Here is a 17,047-nt window from a genome sequence, read left to right on the forward strand (position 1 = left end):
ATAGTTTTACCATGCAATTTTGGGGTAGAAAAGCTGTTTATCCCTTTGGGCCTCAGTTTCCTCATCTGTATGATGAAGATAATGAAACCCGTTTCACTTGTGAGCAGGAAATGGGCTCATGAATGTAAAATGCCCGGCAGGTCGTGGGCCCTGGAGAAACACTCAGACCCTTTTACCTCTCCTAGTGACCTCTAGCGGTTCTTGGGTCTCAGTTTTCCCCCCCGGTCAAATGACCAGTTTGCACTGGGTCTAATGGGTAAGGTTCCTCCCAGCCCTGTAATTCTAGGACGTAGAAAGTGCATCAATGCATACTTTATGCTTTTCTGTGGTTTCCAAGTACCCATTGTTCCATTAGGATACTTCCAACACGAAACGCTTCCGCCACGTCCTCTCCTTTCCTTGGAATTTTGCAAATCATAGCTAATTTGCCCTGGACCTGCAGCCTCCGGCGTCTGTCTCCCTGCCTCCTTCCCCTGGCGCATCTAGGATGACATCATGGTGTGTACACCTTTAAGATTATATAAATCTGTGATCATACAGTGGCCTCCATTCCCATGGTAATGCGGAGGAGTTTCCCTTTTGTGAGGAAAGCTGTCATGTCACTTCCTGATGCTGACAAATCAGTTTAGGAGATTAAACTAAGGGGGGGGCAGGGTGCGAGAGGCAGCCTCTGAGAACTGCTGGCCGCGGTGGTTTCTGGTTGCCATACACAGAGGCAAACAAAACCGGGCCACGCGAGGGAGCCCCGCCCAGAGCCAGGCCCGAGCTCGGGTTTCCCACACCTCACCAGGCCGGCCTGGATCCAGGTCACCCTGAGCTGGTTTTCTCCGCAGGTTGCCTTCTGGGGAGCAGGTGGGAGGGCTGCCCACCTCTGGGGACTTTCCTGGGGCTCTGCAGGGAACGCCTGTTGGAGAACAGCCTCTGGGTCCAGACGAGCCTCTGCTGCCCTTTGTTGGCTCGGGAGGTATTCTTCCTCCTGGAGGACAAAGGGTGCGCACGTTGCTAGCACGACAGTGGACAAAACTGGGCTGCCACACAACCAGAAGGACCTACAGCTAGAACAGACAACTGTGTGCTGGGGGGCTCTGGGGAGAAGAAGAAAAAAAAAGATTGGCAACAGATGTTAGCTCAGGTGCCCATCTTTAGAAAAAACAAAACAAAACAAAACAAAACTGGGCTGCCAAGGAGAACACCGTAAAATCACCTTTTTCTGGACTGTGGCTTTTTAAGCTAAGCAGCAGGTCCACACACTCATTCATTCATTCAACAAACACTGATTGACTCTGAGCCTGGGATGCTCTCATAGGATACAAAGTTCTTGTTCTCAAGTAGCTAACAATGTGGGGGTGGGGGAGCATTCTATAAACAGATAATTAAGAAATAAGGCAAGGATGAAGGCTATGACGGCGGGATAATGAGGGGGGCTACTTTAGAACTTGGCATCAGGGAGGCCTCTCTGAGGGTGGCTAAGCGGAGACCCGGATGGTGCCACCCAGCTGCCGCGTGAGGCCGAGCTGAGAAGAGGGCTCTGGGCCGGGAGGGTGGCAGAGACCTGAGGTTTGAGAGCGATCTTCCAGGATTGGTGGACAGAGCACGGGACATGGAGCCAGCTAGACCGGAGTTCAAGGCTTGATCCTGCCACGTGTTAGCTGTGTGGCTTACTGTGGGCACATTACCAAACTCTAAACCTCAATTTTCCCAGCTGAGATACAGGCCAATAACACCTGGCCTTCAAGGCTTCTTAAGGATTAAATGAAAGGCGGTGACATCTGGGCACACCAGCGAGGCTTGGGAAAGGCTCATTGTCCTCTCAATGACTCAGCTGGTCCCCATCCTGCCCCCATTCTGTCATTCGAGCAGCAGCACCCCTCCCCAGAGTGTCCTGGAGAAGGGAAACGAAGAAGGAGGTTGTGCTGCCCGTCCTGACACACAGCCCAGGCCTGCGCGCCCATCTGGCTGCCCTCCGGCCTTCGGAGGCTTGTTGGGGAGCGGCCTCTGCATGGAGACCCCGGCCCTGCCCCGTTGACCGTGGGCGAGGTGTGCCCTTTCTGCACCTCAGTTTTCTCGTCTGTAGAGGCACCTGGAGTGACCTTCATCTATCTTCCTTTCCCACCCAACTGCCGGCTCTAAGCCACTCCCCACCGAGCAGGGAAGGCTCTGTGTCCCTGGGTTCGTTCGGGCTGGTTCAGGGGGACAGAGGGGAGAGGCACGTCTGGGAAGGGGCAGCAAGGGGCCACGGGCCTTTGGAAGGCGGGTTGGTGTAACAGACATGTGACTGGTCCTGCAGGAATAGGTCCCACCCAAGGCCCCGCGGGGGCATCACATAATTCTGGCCCCCGCGGTCTTGCCCTTTTCTCCAGCTCAGGGCAGTCCTGTGCCATGGGCCACACCGCAAAGTTCCGATTTAAGGGATTCATGGAGGTTAACGCCAATGGACATCTGAGGTTGGCTGCCTCCTCGTCATTCCTCACTTTTCACGTCTCTAAAAAGGGAGTGATGAAAGTATTTGCTTCATGTCCCAGTTGTCAAGATCAAATGAAATAATGTACATAAAATGTTTTGCACAGCACTTGACACAGCAAGCGATGTGACTGTTTTAACCATCGTCATCATCGTCATCATCATCATCATTATAAGGGAAAGACAAAAAAAGGAAATAAATGTAGACAGCTGTCACATTTTCCTCTCTAGCCGGCACCTCTCCCCTACCCGCAGACTTGTAGATTTACCAGCCTCCTTGAGATATCCATTTCTTGGTCGAATAGACTCTCAGATTTGGCAATTCCAAAAACAAACTTCTGATTTACCGTTGAACCAGCCCCTGTGGTCTTCCCACCATTGTTATTGGCCACGTCATTCTTCCATTAGCTCAAGTCAAAAACTGTGGCGACCTCTGTGACTTTGCCCATTTTCTCATAACCTATATTTACTGCACCAGAAATTGAGACAGGTCTATTTTCAAAACATAACCATTTTCAAAACATACCTCCTTCTCATCACTTGCAAAGCCACCTCTCTGGTCCCACCCCCATCCTGTGTTGTCTACGTTACTGCGGCAGCCTTGTTGCCGTTCCCCGGCCTTGGCACCGTCTCGCTCAGTCCATCATCGATCAGAAGAAGCCAAAGTTATTCTTTCAGCATTGCATATAGCTCACATCTTGTGATGACAGATCCTCTCAGTTTTTGCTTCCCTACAAATATTTTTATTCACTTTCATTATTAAAGAATGTTTTCACCAGGCAAAGAATTCTAGTTTCAACCTTATTTCTTTTACCACTTTGAAGATACAATCCATTGTCTTTTGACTTTCGCTGTGTCTTTTGAGAAGTCAGCTAACTATCTTAGTCTCGTCCCTCTGAGGGCAATCTTTTATTTCTGGCTGCTTTAGGATTTGCTCGTATCTTTTTGTTGTTGTTGTTTTTTGGCAGTTTTATTATAATGTCTCTGTAGTTTTCTTTCTATTTAGATTGCTTGTGATTTGTGGTGCTTTTGAATCTGTGGCTCGGTATCTTTCATTAATCTTGGAAAATTCTGTTATCATTTTTCCATTTTGATACTTTTGCATATTGAACGTAGTTATTTTAACATCTGTGACCAACAACTATATGGATCTTCTTGTCTTTGTATCTACTGCCCATTGTTTCTCTTGTTTTTTAAAATCATGTTTTATTCCCTCATATGCCTGGGTGTTTTTGATTGAGTGTAAGGCACTGGATATGGAAAATTTTAGAGATCATTTGTGGCTTGAGGTGGGGTTATCCTCTTCTCCAGAGGGTTCACTTTGGGGCAGGTGGCTAGGGGCCTCAGAATTCCAGGCCACCTTCATCCAACCAGAGGCTGAGATGGCTTGAGAGGCCTTGAACTCTGTGATGGCTGCTTCATTCTTCCTCCAAGGCTGTGTCCTTTAGGGCTTGTGACTAAAGGCTGGGGGATTGAACAGGCCCCACAGCCTGGATTGCTTTTTGGGGTAACACTAAAAAAAACCCCAGGAGTGTACCAGATTCCCCCTTCATGTGCCTTGAACACTATTTTTCGACCCATTAGGCTTCTGATTCTTTCAAGAAGTCTGCTCCGTTTCTTAGCCTTTCAGCCTCCTATTTCAGAATTGGCAGATGCCCTTTGGGGGAGAGAGGCCCCCAGTTCTCTGTGCTCGTCCCTCTGGGTTTTCCTCTTCCAGATCTTGATCTCATAGTTCCTCACTGCCCTTTTAGTGCCTGAGTGTGTGCAAACTAGAATACCTACAAATATTCTATCCCGCTTTCCTAGTGCTCAGCAGCACGGCGGTTCTGAATTACGTAGTCTGCCATGACTGGACGGGAGTCAGACTTCTAAAAACCCAGAATGAAACTTGTAGCGCATCAGGTCTTTTTTCTCCTCTGCTCAAAACCCTCCCGGGGCTCCCATCTTTCCCATTTTTCTCAATCCTAAAAGGCCAAGTCCTTACAAAGGCTGTGAGGCCTGACATGATTTGTCTTGCTGATGTGTCTCTGATCGAATCCCCTGCTGCTCTTCCCCTCACTCCAGCCAAGCTGGCCTCATGGCTCCTTCTAGAACAGGGAGAGTTCACTCTTGTTTCAGGGACCCACGCTCTTCCTTCTGCCAGACCCATCTGCCTTCAGACCTCGGCAGGGCCGGCTCACTCGTCTCCCCCGTCTCCCCTAGCTCTGTGTTCAAGAATCGTCTCATCCGTGGACCATTCCCTGACCACATGCCCCTTAAACCAGCAGCCACCCTGCCCCAAACCTCACCATGCCATATCGTTTCTCTGCCTTACCACCCCCAATATTTCCTGGTTTGTATGCAGTCTCTCCCCCGACTCAAACATGAGGCCTTGAGGGCAGGGACCCTGTCTGTGTCTGTCGCACACACCCCCGGATCTCCTGCCCCGAGAACCACACCTGGCACGGAGTGGGACTCAGTCAGTGTGGTGGACAAAGGGAAGAACTTTGATGGCTCTGGACAATCCCCTCCTTTCTGGGTCGGTCCTGGGCCCAAGCTAGAGGGAAGTGAGTCCTTTCTGCTCAACAAACCTCTTTCTCTTCCACATGAGGCAATTTCCCTTGGAGACTTTCCAGTAACACACGGTAGTATGTAAGTGAAATAAAGTGTATAAAAGGGCTTTGTAAGCAGGGAGCAACACGAGGGTCCTGGCTCTCCGAGACCCACTGTCCTGGGGTTCTGGGCTTGGGACCACCGCTGTAATTCTGGAAAGGACGATGGTGAGAAAATCTGCTCAGGGACTCTACTCAGAGCCCCATCCTCCCACCACTTCCCCCCACATTTCCTCCCTCCCGTCTGAGGGAGAATTCCCCATGGCGTGAGCCTCTAAGGAGGAGAATGGGGCAGTGGGTGATTCATGGGGAAGTCTGTAGGGCCGCTCGGGGCTTATGACTCACGGCTTCTCATCTAATAGGAGGATTAAATATCCATACTGAATCTCCCAGAAATGTCCTTTGCTGAGGCCCACAGTGACCACTGGAGATGCTCCCCCACAGAGCTCTCAACAGCACCTTGCTGGCACCTGTCACTTTGGGTAGAAGTGTGTCTGTTGCTCAGCGGGAGGGGGAAGGTGGGGAGCGGACTTCTGCCTCCCCCATCGGACTGTGAGCCACTGAGGGCAGGACCATGCCCTTTTCATTGCTGTGTTCCCAGCCTCCAGGGCAAGGCTCAGCATACAGCTGGGGAAGTGAATGTTCAAATAAATGAAGAAATATTTGCAGGGGTCTTGAGGGACCTCATTCTAGGACCTTGCCAGCCTGACAGAGCCTCAAGGGGGTGGCAGGTGGGGGAACTGTGAGTGTCAGCCAGGCTGGGGCTCTGTGTCCACTGTGGATGACCCTCGAGAAGCTAGGGCAGATGGCCTAGTGGAGACAGGTGCTCTGAAGCACAGGCCAGTCATGAAACAAGCACCTGCTGAGCTCTACCTGCTGCCAGGCCCCTGTGCTGGACACTGGACACACAGGGTGGAGAAGGCACGGCCCCTGACCCGGGCTCTCCGGCAAGCGCTGGAGGCTGATGGGGTGCTCCAGGATTTCAGTGTGGTGGTCTGGGAGCTGTGGGTGAGGGATGGGCAGGGTGAGGGGCGGGCAGGGCAGGGCGGGGAGGGGCAGGGAAGTGGCAGGAACAAGGAGGAAAGACTTTCTGCGGGGGTGACCCTGGAGCCCAGGGGTCTGGGGACTGGCTCAGGGAGGACTGCTGTCCTCAAGCTGATGAGGGATGATCTGAAGCCAATTCACTGTTGTTCGACAGACGTCATGGAAGGAAGAAAGGCCCCAGGACTTGTCCCAGGCCTGACCTACTTGCCCGAGGGGTGAATTCCCCGGAGCCCTCCCGAGAGTTCCTGTACTTGTCCCCCTCATGTAGCGCCCTGTGCTTCCTGAGGTGGGCACTGCAAAGTGTGGCACTGTGGTGCCCTGAGCGAGGCCAAGAGAACACCCCCAGGGAAGAGGGACCGAAAGGCCTTACGGGCCCCGGGCCCCAGCTTGCCCCAATATCACCATGGGATGAATTGTGGGTGGTCCCCTCCACAGCAGGCAGAGGAAGGGTCGACTCTACCACGAGCTGCCGCCCTGGGGTGCAGGGCCTCGCGGCCTTGGAGGGGCAGCACCTGGGGGCCCACTCAGGCCGTTGCTCATCCTACTGTAACGTGTATAAGAGACGGGGGGTGACTTTATTTCTAACGTCCCCGGCCAGAGCTGGTGACCAGTAGAACCACGACAGCTCAGAGTGGGAGAAGAGAGAGAAAGGAAGCCTCTTTTACTGAGCACCTGCTGTGACCATGTGCTTTACATCTGTGACTTATTTCATGCTCCCGTCTGGCCTCTTTGGCAGGGCTTACTATCACTGCCGCGTCACGAGGAGGTGTCACTGAGGCCTGGAGAAGCAGGGGATTCACCTAGAGCCACAAGCTGGGCTGAACTCAGTGTCTGGTCTGAGGCCCAAGCCTGGCAGGGTCTTTCCACGGCACCAGGCCAGACGAGGGTGAGTCCTGCCCTCACTCTGGGGCCCACCATCCCTCTTTAAGATTGGGGAAGGTGGAAAGTGCTGGTGACGGCTGCTAGATGAGGCTTCCTCCCAGGGCTCCTGGGAAGGGGGTTTGTTTATTCTTGTGTCCTCAGTACCCTCGATAAATTCACAGACCATGATTAAACCGACTATGTCGGGCATACATGGCTGGTTCCCCAGTATCTATCCTTCCTTTCTTCCTTAGTAATAGATTTTAGCCAGGTATATGTCCTACATTTTCCAGTCTTTCTTGCAGACAGGTGTGGCTGTTTGAGTAAGTCAGGCTTAAGATATGTGCCACTTCCAGGGAGTGTCCTCAAAGAGAGGGAGAATGCCTTTCTTCCCCCTTTCATCCTTCTTGTCTGGAATATAGATGTGATGGCTGGAGCTGAGGCAGCCATTTTGAACCATGAGGCAATGCTGGGAATGATGGCAGAGCAGCAAGATAGGAGTCTGGGTCCCTGAGGACTGCTGGGGGATAATTCTCCATGGCATTTTTATACCTCTTATGACAACTTTTGTCTTGAGTCATTTTTTTCAAAAGATCTGTACGGCAAATAGCCTGGGGGAACAGAGATAGAGTCTCCTTCTGGAACAGAGAACAAATTTTAATATATTTTATTTTTCAGAGCAGTTTTAAGTTCACAGACAAATGGAGTGGAAAGAACAGAGAGTTCCCACATGCCTCCTGTCCCCACACAGGCACAATCTCCCCCACTATCAACATCCCGCACCAGAGCAGGGCATTTGTTACAGTCAATGAACCTACCTTGACATGTCATTATCACCCACAGTCCGCAGTTTACATGAGGGCTCACTGTTGGTGATGTACATGCCCTGGGTTTTGACAAAAGTACAATGACACGTATCCCCCATGACAGAATCATACAGAATAGTTTCACTGCCCTACAATCCTCTGTGCTCCACTGTTGGTCCCTCCCTCCCCTCAACCCCTGGAAACCACTGATCTTTTTACTGTCTCCATAGTTTCACCTTTTCCAGAATGTCCTTTATGATTTTACAGTGTGTAGCCTTTTCAGGTTGGCTTCTTTCTCATAGCAATATGCAAGCAAGTTTCCTCCATGTCTTTTCATGGCTTGCGAGCTCATTTCTTTTGAGCACTGAATAGTCCATTGTCTGGACGGACCACAGTTTATTTATCCACTCACCTACTGAAGGACATCTTGGTTGCTTCCAAGTTTGGGTCATTATGAATAAATAATTACAAACATAATTCATAAGTAAATATTATAACCAAATTATGAATAAAGCTGCTATAAACACCCATGTGTGGGTTTTTGTGGACATATTTTGTTCTTCTTTGGGTAAAGAGCAAGGAGTGTGATTGCTGGATTATAGTGTAAGAGCATTTTAGTTTTGTAAGAAACTGACAAACCATCTTCCAAAGTAGCTGGGCCCTTTTGCATTCCCACCAGCAACGTGTGGGAGTTCCTGCTGCTCCAAATCCTTGTCTACTTTTGGTGTTGTCAGTGTTTTAGATTTTGGCCATTATAACAGGCACATAGTGGTATCTTGTTGCTTTAATTTGTGATTCCCTGATGGCATCAATGTTGAGCATCTTTTCATGTGCTTATTTGCCATCTTTATATCTTCTCTGGTGAGTGTCTGTTTAGATCTTTTGCCCACTTAAATGATCAGGTTGTTTGTTTTCTTATTGTTGAGTTTTAAGAGCGTTTGTGATTTTGGATACAGTCCTTCATCAGATGTGTCTTTCGCAAATATTTCCTCCCAGTCTGTGGCTCGTCCTCTCTTTCTCCTGAATCTGGTGGGTTCCTTCGTGGCCGAGGAAACTATTTCCACAGTCCTGTGTAGTTCAAGCTGCTGTTATGCCCGCCTTGTCTTGCAGCCGAGCCCAGTTCTAGCTGACACAGGGAGCCACGCTTCTGCCTGGAAGCCTCCAGTGGCTCCCCTCAGGCCCGGAATGAAGCCCCCTCTTTCAGTCAGTCTGGCGCCCGGCAGAGTGGTCAGGAACAAGGCCTCCGAAGCCAGGGGGCGAGTTCTGGTGGCGTTGCTTCCCACGTCTGTGACCTCGCGGACGTTAACTTCCTGGGGCCTCAGGTTCCTCACCCGTCCGATGGGCTAATAACAGCACTACCTCATCAAGCGGTTGGAGGGCCGAACGGCTCATCACAGCAGACACTGCGTCCGGCACAAGGCCGGCTCCCAGTCCACGCGGCCGCGGGCGCTCTGTCCCCTCCCGCCGCCCCGCGGTGGCCACACCCCTTCCTCCCCTGACTTCAGTGGGCGGAGCCTGCGCCGCCGCCGGACTCGCTCCTTTCCCTCCGCGGGAGCTCCAGCCCCACACCCCGGGACACTCGCCCCGACACATACACTCACCCCCACACTCACACACGTCCACGAACACTCGCAAACAGGGCAGCACACACACTCTCGCACAGCCACCCATGCTCACACACACATCCATATCCACACTCAGATCCCTAGGCTCACACACACTCCTACCCACACACGCTTGCACTCAATGCTTTCATGAACACTCACACTCACACACACATTCGCACGCACCACCACACACACTCCTTTGTGAGGCTGGCGTCTCCCCCCTCCAGAGGTCCTGCCTGACCTCCCTCCGTTTCTCCAGCTTTGCGCCTTGTTCGCTGACGCTCCGCGGGGCTGCCCCCACATCCTTTCAGCAGAGGGATGCCCAGGCGCAGCCCTGGCTTCTGTTCCAGGGTGACGGTGCTGCTCCCGTCCGCGCGGGGGGCACCTGTTGCTGCGCAGGGCCACATCGAGCTTGTTCGCAGTTGCATCCCAGCCCTGCCACAGGCCTGGAACACAGTGGGTGCTCGAGCAATGTTTTGGAGGACGAACGAACGAACGAGTGAATGCACAGGACCACAGGGTGTCTGAACAGGAAGGCCCTTGTGCACACCACCTGCCAGGGGAGCCGAGGCTGAGTGAGAGGCGCGGCCGCGGCCGGGGCAGAGCACGGAGGGACGCCCCACTGGGCCTCAGCTTCCTGCCTCCCACTTGGCCGGCAGTTCTGTCTCCACTTTTCCACAGGGACAAGGATGCGGCCTCCCCTCCTTAGTGGGCTGGTTCTGGAACCCACTATTCTCCCACTTCTGCCCCCTCACAGAGAGCAGGCAGGCCAGGAGGTGGTGGGCAGCAGCCCGGGGGGGGCACAGGCCATGCTTCTGCTCTGCGCGTGGCCCGGCCCTCTCCCTGGGCACAGCACCCTTCCACCGGCTCCCGCCTGCCACCAGGGCTGTGAGGCTCAGCAGGTGAGGCTGGGCAGGAATCAGGAGTCCCCACGTGTCCTCCCTCTTTGTTGGCCTCGATTCTCACTGACTGGATGCACATATCAAATCTTGGGAACAGTAGGTAGTTTGAAAACAGTTTGAAAATGCATATTCAACCTTTTTGATTTTTTTTAACGTCAGGTCGCAACAGCAAAAAGCAAGTTTGACAAAGATCTTCTTGGGGGTGGGGTGGGGGTCGTGGAGAAATCGAGACAAAGGTGTTGAAGATTTGGAAACGCTGCCTTAAGAATGTGGAGACATTGAGTAGTGAAAATGAGGTGCTTGGTGTGAGTGTGCGCCGTTTTGTGGGTGCTGAGGTGTGTGGGTGCAGGTTGGCAGCTGTGGGTCCCTCGTGTGCGCACTGCTGAGGCCCCTGTGTGATTGTCTAGGTCTGAACGTATGCGCCGCGCTGTCTTGTCTGGATGGAGAGGAAGGATGTGCCATGGGGGGAGGAAGGGACATCTTTGGGTGGGAGGCCAGGGTGGTCCTGGCCTGAGGACGCGAGGTGGGAGCCAGCCTTCTCCGTGTCCACTGCCCTCGGCCGACTGGACCAGCAGAGCTCATGGTCATTTAAGGTGCTGGCTGGGTCAGGCAGCTGTTTGGGTGGCAGGCCACCCGGGGCCGAGATGGTGTGGGCCTTCCAGGGGGGCCCTGGGAGCTATTTTTAGTGGTCTGGGCTGACTCCCAAATCCTGCTGACTATTTCTGGCCCCAGAAGACTGCCCTGAAGGATGTGGAAAATTTTCGTGTCAAGAATGTCTGATTTCCCTTTGGCTATGCAAGGGCATTGCAGAGAGACCGGGACAAAAGGCTGGAGGCCCGAGGGCTTCTGGGAAAATTCACTGGCACTGAGAGCATGAAATGCCATCTTCCTGCCCTTTGGAGACTACCATGGACTGTTAAAAACACCAGCGTCATTATGGGCGACCGTCTGGCCCGGGTTGCCTCCGTGTCTCAGTTTAGCACTAGAAGCCTGGCATCCGGGACACCCTTCTGACCCAGGCCAACGGGGACGGTGGTCACTTGAGCTCCGCTTCAGCCTCTTTTAGTTCTAGAAGTGAAATTAATCAGAACGAGAATTGAACTACCCGCATCACCTTCCAGAATGTTCTCAATCATCACATACCGGAGGTGCTGTTTTCACCTCCATTTTCACATCAAGAAACTCAGGCACAGAGCTGCGAGGCAACTTGCCTAGTGCAGAACAGCCAGTGAGTGTGGGGCCAGGGTGTAAGCCCTGCTGCTCTGGAGCGGTAAGCCTGCGGCCGGCACAAAGAGGGGCTTTGCAGGCGGGAGAACCTGGGTTCAGCCCCTTCCTAGCCAGACACTTAAACTGGGATAAAGACACCGATTTAGCCAGACTGTCATGGGGGTTAAATGAGAAAGTGTGGTTGCATGCAGCCTGAACTAGCAGGCGCCAGAAGTACCAACTCGGGGCCCATGGCTCTCCCTTTGGGGATGGCAGCCCGGCTGTGTGGACCCCCCTGCCAGCTGCACCACGCGGCACCTGGGTACCAGAGACCCCCTACTTGCCGCTCTCTGGGCTCCCTTGCCAGGTAGCGAGGGAGGGAAGCGACATGGGTGGGGCAAGAGAGCCGGGGCCTGCGAGCCACCCGTCCCAGTCCTGCCCTCGGTGCCCTGGGCGTCCTTGCTAGCCTCTGGCCTCCACTGTCTTCAGCGTAGGGTGGGCCAGTGGGCCTGCCCTCGCGGGGGCGGGCACGGACACTCCGTGAGGCCTGCTCCCCCGCAGCCGCCCCGCAAGGCTGGTCCGGAGCCGGGCGCTGGGAGGGCCCAGGGTGCGGACGTGAGTGTGCGGCGGGGGCGCGAAAGGAGGGGAGGGGAGGGGAGGGGAGGGGAGGGGAGGGGAGGGGAGGGGAGGGGAGGGGAGGGGATGCGCGGCCGGGGGCGCTGTTCCTTCCGCGGGCCGCGCGTCAGCGGGCAGGAAGGGCCGGCCTGCTGTTCCCACCGCCCCCTCCCGGCCGCTCAACAATAGGGCCGCCCGGAGGGACCGTGCCCGGGGAGTGTATGTGCGTTTGTGCACGGGTACCCTGGGGGATGCTGAGAGGCAGAACGGGAGAGCAGGGAGAGGACCCCTCCATGGGTCCACCCGCGTCGGCCGGGGCCGCGTCATCTCGTCTAGTCCCCATGGCGGCCCTTGGAGGAGGCCCTCGCATCCCGGGCGTGGGCATCGCTCAGGGAAGGCCCTGCTGGCTTCTGCCTGCTTCCAGCGCTGGGTCTGGGACCGAGGCTGGGCTGCAGGCGTGCCCAGCCTTTGACGAGAGACCCGAGCTCTGCCCCCAGGCCGGAGTAAGGCTGTGGGCTCAGCAGCATCCCTGTCTTACAGGCGGGCGGCAGAGGCTCAGACTAAGGTGCCTACCCACCCTGCAAACACCTATTTATTATACCAAAAAGGATTTAAGCTCCTAAAGAAAGGTAAAGAATCGTAATTAACTCAAGCTTTCCTACTGCAGTGGTGCCCCGGGGTAATCAAATGGCTGATGAGGGTAAATTTCTATTTATAGACTTACACCTGCTTGAAAATGTAGAAGGAAGGGTAAAATTAGAGACTCATCATTGTGCAACCTCTAATGAATGGATGAGGCAGCCACAGCTGCTTACATCTCAAGGAGCCAGACAGACAGTGTGAGCCTCAGCAGGGAGGAACATGTACCACCGGGAAGTGGTCTTGCCCCAAACTCAAACCTGCATCTGATGGAGCCCCTGCATTTGAACAAGTTACAGGAGCGACAGGGGACAGAAGAACAGGTTAAGGGGCACCTCAGGGATGCAGGCAGCCAACTTCAGATATGGGAGACGCTGTTGATAAACCGCTGCTGTCTTCTAAAAATACATTGCAAGAAGAGAGACAGACAGAAACAATAAACAAACAAGTCAATAAGTAAATAAATAAATGTGGGGGGGAATTGATAGAGTAAAGATTTGGAGACATGTCAACCAATCACCAGATGTAGATAATCATTTAGCATTCTGATCTAAGCAAATTGTAAAACGGACAAAAAAAAAAACACCTCAAAATAAGTGAAAACCATTTATGAAATAAGAAATTCAAATAGATCCCAGAGAATCACCTGCTGGGGGTTTGTCATCACTGGGGAACCAGACGGGACCCTTGGGGTCAGGCAGCTTTGAGACTCCTGCCTTGGGGTGCCGTGGGAACTGCCCTGGGACACTGATCCCTGCGGCCTCCTCCCACTGGGCACCCCTGGTGGACGGACACACCCTGGAGTTCGGGGGAGGTGGGGAGGGGAGGGAAAGACCGTTTTCTCCCTCCTGTCCTCTGCACTCGGGTCATCTCTTTCTGGCGCGTGCATCTTGTAGGAAGCCAGGATCCGGCCTTTTTGTTCAGTCTGCCCAGAACCCAGTGTTTAAAGTTAGACCCCTGGAGCCAGTGGGCACTGTGCTCCTGCTCCCTGGGAAGCGGCATAAACAACCAGCTTCAGTTGCTGGGACATGTGCCCCAACCCGGGGCGGCCCAGGACGGCGAGGCCCACCCTTCTGAGGACAGCCCCTGGCTCAAATCCAGCGGTGGCCCTCGGGCCTGGATCACAGCGTGGGCGCTGGCGGCTCTCTGTTCTCTTCTCCTGATGGTCTTTCCATTTTAAAGATGAGGAAATGGAGTCGCCATGAGCCTCACCCAAGGTCAAACAGCAAGTTTTTATTATTATTAATTCGTATACATAGGCTTTAGAAATTCTTGTTTAAAATGGTTTGCTCTCCTCTTAACAGGTTAAGTCGTGTCCATGGGGAAGATTTCAAAGCAGCCAGGATGTGATCTGTGATGAGTGGCTTCTCTCCAGCCCCACCCCAGTCTCCTGACTCTCCGTTGGAGGAACTGATGCCATCAGTGTGTCACGTGGCCAGCCTTCCTCCGCCGGCTTCGAGAGAACGAGGGCTTGAGGCGTGGTGCATGGAAGGAATTAGCTTCTCTCCTCTGCATCCCGAGTGGTACCGGTTATGAACCATCCTTCGGTGAACTGAGCCTTTGTCCCTTGTGTCATTTTCCGCATTCTGTGCCAGATCCTGACCCCCAGCTGGTCGGTTAAACCAGCCCTTCCATACCTCTCTTTCCCCTTCCTCTATCTCGGAGAGGGCGCATTGTTAGCGTGCACACCTGCCTCTGGGTTCCGGCTGTGTGGTACCCCACGGTGGGTGCGTGTAACTCATAATGTGCCTCCTCTGACGGGCATGCAGTTCGCTCGAGTCTTTTGCGTGTGTGCTTCCATGTGTATTACATGCACATACGTGAGGGCATCTGCGAGATAACGTCCTAGAGGATCAGACATTACTGCCTTGTGTCCGAGCTGGTCCTAGCGCCCAGGCTTCTGGGGCACAGACAAAAAGATTCTGTAGCCAGTCTGGGATCAGCCTGGCCCAGATCTCTGGCTCGCCTCCATCTCCAGTTCTCCTAGAACAGACTGGAAGTTAGAGGAGGGGAACAAGAATTGCAGATGTTCAAGGAAGAGAATGAACGGTTATCGTGGGCCTACTACGTGTTAGGCATCTCCATGTTGCCTTATTTAATTCTCACGGCAGCTCTGTGGGGTGGGTACCTGTTTCCAGTTTACTGCAGAAGCTCAGAGAGGTTAAGTCACTTGCTTGGGGGCATACAGTGGGGAAGTGGCAAAACTGGGATTTGAACCCAAGTGAGTCTGAATCCAAAGCCTGTGCCCTTTCTGCTCCACCACCTAATGGCTGCGAATGCGTCCAGAATGGCCAGGGGTCAGGCTGGCAGGTTGCCCACCTCCAGAGGGTATTATTCACATTGCAGTCTGTGTGCTTGGCACCCCCGGCATTGTGCAGTGCACAGTCTGTGAGGCCGCACATGGCAACCGTGCTGGGGTGCCCATGCTCTACTCTCAACAACAACAACACAATCACCGCCTTTAAGAACATGCAGCAGCAGGGGCTGGCCCCGTGGCCGAGTGGTTAAGTTCGCGCGCTCCGCTGCAGGCGGCCCAGTGTTTCGTTAGTTCGAATCCTGGGTGCGGACATGGCACTGCTCATCAAACCACGCTGAGGCGGCGTCCCACATGCCACAACTACAAGGACCCACAACGAAGAATATACAACTATGTACTGGGGGGCTTTGGGGAGAAAAAATAAAATAAAATCTTTAAAAAAAAAAAAAACATGCAGCAGCAAACCAGTTGACTCATAAATTCTTTCTCTTATATGTTCATTAAGAAGTTATTAGTGATACTAATAACATCAAAGTTGAGAGAGGCTGTTTCCTGCCTTCCAGGGCCTCTCAGTCACTGTGATTTAGAAGTGCCTTGTGATCAAAGGGGAGGATTGGACTGACCCTGTTGGGCTGAGGATCAGGGAAGGCTCCTTGGTGGAGGGGGCAGTTGGCTGGGCCCTGAAGGATGAATAGGAGGTTTTGGTAGGAGAGGGTATAGGGGGCATGAGGGTGGAGGAAGGACATTTCAAGCAGAGGGAACGGCCAGCAGAAGGCACAGGTGTGAAATAAGCAGGCCCATCAGGAGCTGCCAGTGCTTCCCTGTGACTTGGGCGCGGGGAGCATGGGAAGAAGTGGGGAGCAGGCAGAGGCCCTTGGAGGGATTAAACACACAGACACACGCACATGTGTGTGCAATGAGCAAAGAAGGGTCCCTGGAGACCCTGACTTGGGTGTGAATCCTGATCCTCACTCTGCCATCTTGGGTGAGGCCCTCCCCCACTCTGGGCTTTGTGTCTGCGTTCGGGGGAGGGGACGGGCTGTGGCCCATGGTGGGAGTCGGGGGAGCCGTGGTTGGCGTTGTGTGTGCTGAGCCCTGAGCATGCAGCTCGCTCAGCTGGCCTTGGCAATGCGGATGCACCTTGTTTGGCGTGACCCTCCCTGCTGGGGTCAGGCCCAGCTGGCAGCCTGGGGAGGCCAGGGTGAGGTAGGGGCCTTGGTGGGGCAGGGGAATGACCTCTGGCTCAGTGGTCTGGGTGCCGCCCGGGCTGGGTGTGCAGACACCTTCCGCGGGCTGGGGCGGTGAGGGCCCACTGAGAGCTGCTGGGTCTCGGTCCCCTGTCAGCAAAGCGGCCACTGTCCGCCTCACAGAGGAGGGGACCGCAGCCCCGGTTCGCACAGGGAAGAAGGGCTGCAGCCCGCGGCTGGTGGGCTGCTCTGGTCTGGGTTCTGTCTGTCCTTCACTTCTTTCCTCATTGCCCCTTCCCAGGTGACAGGTGAGGTGGGGGCCAGGGTCGGCTGCCGCACTGGCTTCCGTGCTTCCCGAGCTTGAGTGAAAACAGTGTCTCTGGGTCCAGCCCTCGCACTGTGTGCTCTTGGCGTCACCTCCTCCAGGCCTCCGTCCCTGTCCAGAGGCTCTTCCCTCTGCCTGGAATGTGCCGACTCCTCTTTGCCTTCTCGGCAAACTCCTGTTCATCCATCAAAACCCAGATTAACCAGCACCTTCCCCTGGAAGCTGTTCGAGACTTTGCCTTAAACAGAACGAGTCCCTCCTCCCTCTGGCCTACCCAGGCCCCTTCTAACATCCTCTCTGTGCCCCTCTGCAGGGGGTTGTGATTGTACATGGGCCTGTCTGTCTCCCTAACTCGATGATTAATTCTGTAAGGGCAGAGGCTGTTCCTGCTTATCTCTGCACTCAGCTCTCGCTGCAGGCCCCAGAGTGTAGCAGGTGCTCAGGAAAGCCTCAGTTTAATTGGGGTCTGTTTGCTTTGTAAAACTAGATAATGTTTGCTGAGCCTGTACTGTGTACAGCACTGTACTAAGTACTTCTCACACATTTA

General features: G+C 54.0%; 1 long non-coding RNA gene across 1 annotated transcript; it reads left to right on the forward strand.

The window, feature by feature from the left end:
• The first annotated feature begins 11,017 nt into the window (after positions 1-11,017).
• LOC106837353 (uncharacterized) lies at positions 11,018-14,283 on the forward strand. Its single transcript, XR_001399598.3, has 2 exons — positions 11,018-11,541; positions 14,036-14,283. It is a non-coding gene; the product is annotated as an uncharacterized lncRNA (long non-coding RNA).
• The last annotated feature ends 2,764 nt before the right edge of the window (positions 14,284-17,047 follow it).

The sequence above is a fragment of the Equus asinus genome, chromosome 9 (genome assembly GCF_041296235.1).
Source record: "Equus asinus isolate D_3611 breed Donkey chromosome 9, EquAss-T2T_v2, whole genome shotgun sequence".
NCBI classification, from domain to species: Eukaryota; Metazoa; Chordata; class Mammalia; order Perissodactyla; family Equidae; genus Equus; species Equus asinus.